Here is a 2,500-nt window from a genome sequence, read left to right as displayed (position 1 = left end):
TTCACATGTTTATTGAATTATCAAAAAAGACTACTATTGATGAGCATGAACAAATCTATTGTTTCAGTAATACATTAGTATAAAATGGAAATATTTCCTTCCTCAATTTGGAGAGAAAGTGATCAAGATCAGATAAAGGAAAATTCTTGAGAAGCCTCAAAGTCTAATTTACAACAGCTGAATAATACCTGTCCAAAGGGTAAGTCTCCAACTTAATCCATCTGGGTTCAATCCAAATCTATGCATCAAATATTGAAACTTTATACAGTTAACAAAAATGTCCATTAAATTTTCTACATTTATACATTACTACAACCATACTGATATCATTGATATGAGGTAAACAACAACTGATTACGTAGAATCTATTTAGTACTAATGAGCTATGACTTGATGACATTTGACTGTTCTCTCAGTTGTATCCTTAACCTCTCTGCATGACTCCAGCGGACTACATGAAGATGAGACTCTCCGAGCTGATTCAAACTTACAGGAGAGAAAAAATGAGTACTCCTAAGACATACATCTTGCTGAGTATGTGAACAAAAAGCTCTCATAGTTAGGTTCTTATATATAGTGTGTTTTACAATGAGTAAAAATCACTGGAGCTTTTCTATAATCAAAACACAAAGCACCAATTGTTCTATATAAAAAAGTCCTGCATTTTTACCCCACAATTTGGCCATATGAATCATTACATGTATAATACATACATAAAAAGAAGGAAAAATAAAAAAGAATAAGGAAAATGATGAGCTTTAGTTCCGCAAGTGATAGTCACTGAATAAAACTGATGCATCTTAAATACTGCAATGCACCAAAAGTGCCTTTCGCTCAAATTTATGGCAGTGATGTAAATACTAAACAGAAAAACAAGGTTATTCTGACTATGTTATCATTAAGACTACACTTTAAATATACCGGTACATATGACTAATTTCTGTTAGAATATGAATGCAAATGATTACTTCCGTCAAAGCTCAATATTGAATTAAAATTGCCTCTTAACAGAAATCTACTTGCATTTGCCTGTTATAACAGAAACTTTGACAAGAAAATACCTTCAGATTAAAATTGAACAACCAAGCTATGAAAACTAACATCAATGAAACTGAAATGTATCTCATACATAGAAAAGTATAAAATGCAAGTGAAATAAATGAATTATCATTACAGATAAAAAAGCATTATGAAATAATGCCGTCTTTGGTGGGAAATGCTATACAAGGTTGGGTGTTAAGAGAGAAAGGGAGATCAATTTGACCAATTTTAATTTCTTTCTAAATATGTAAAGATTGTAGACTAAATGAATGCAGTAGAATAAGATCTGGTAAGGATAGTGTCTGTAACCTCCGTAGAATCTCCAAGATCCATTTAGAAACAAACACTTTAGGTCATGGGAAGTAGATATAATGAACAAATGAGTTCTTATAAAAAAGAAAGAATAAAAGAAAAAAAGGAAAATGTCTTAATACACCTTTTTCAAATTCTTTGTGGTATTGGGAATACATATTTCATTAGCTCTCATTAAAAGCAATGACATAAAATAACTGAACACACAAGGAGTATATTTACTATCACATAATATCTCCTACTCTATAAATTAAGAAAGCAAAACATGCAACCATGTTTATTTTACAACTATGTATGTATAAAAAGAAAATACAATTGGAAAACAATAAAGACATATTTGGCCAAGACAGATCATCGGCATATCGCAATCACTCATGTGATGCAGTCGGTTTAATCTAAGGGAAATACCTCAAGAAAAAAGAAGTAAAAATATCCCACAGAAACAAGTAATATCTCTCATAAACTTTTTTTCTTTCTTTTTTTGATCACATACTCCAATATCTCCAAATATTAATTGCATTATCATGGGTATTCTGTTGCTGTTTTCTTTAGAAAGAACATGTAACGTGATTCAAAGTGAAATATAGCAGCTAGAAGTTAATAATCATTTTTTTTTCTTTAGATTTCTCAAGGTGGACATACCAGCCTAAGATACCTTTAGTGGAGATGCAATCATATGAAGCAAACCTTGCCTGTAAGAAAAAATGCAAACGTCATCTAATCTTCGTCTAAATGGTCAAAAACTTACAGTACTGGCTTATCAACCCCTATACTTTTAATAGGAGAAAAAACTATGCTAAAATCTTTGACCATGCTAAACCATTTGCAGCTTTTAGTAAAATCTTGTGTGGAAAAAATAAGACCTTTTGTACAGCATTACACTACTTGGACAAATATTCTCATATTGAAGGCCCTTGTCACAGAATAGCTACAGCATTTCATGGAACAGAATCCTCCAATGAAACTACAATATTTATTATTAGAAAATGGTCTGTTCTTGCTGCTGTCCAAAATTGGAGAATATTCTGGCAACGTGTTTAAGGGAAAAATAAGAAGTATCCCTAAACTGACAGTGACGCAAATTGTTACAAAAGATTATGAGATGAATCCAACGTTACGTGGAATTCACAAAACACAAAATCACAAA

At 31.4% G+C, this 2,500-nt stretch overlaps 1 protein-coding gene across 1 annotated transcript in view; it reads right to left on the bottom strand.

Annotated features, from left to right (window-relative positions):
* LOC113810078 (transmembrane protein 198) overlaps positions 1-2,500 on the bottom strand; it is a 24,788-nt gene that overhangs the window by 1,001 nt on the left and 21,287 nt on the right. Inside the window, exon 7 of the mRNA XM_070133091.1 lies at positions 1-2,500. This exon is cut by the window's left edge and continues 1,001 nt beyond it; it is cut by the window's right edge and continues 1,668 nt beyond it. The gene's annotated coding sequence lies outside the window, so the exon portion shown is untranslated.

Source organism: Penaeus vannamei, chromosome 18 (assembly GCF_042767895.1).
Source record: "Penaeus vannamei isolate JL-2024 chromosome 18, ASM4276789v1, whole genome shotgun sequence".
NCBI lineage: Eukaryota > Metazoa > Arthropoda > Malacostraca > Decapoda > Penaeidae > Penaeus > Penaeus vannamei.
This window is presented reverse-complemented; position numbering and strand designations above follow the sequence as displayed.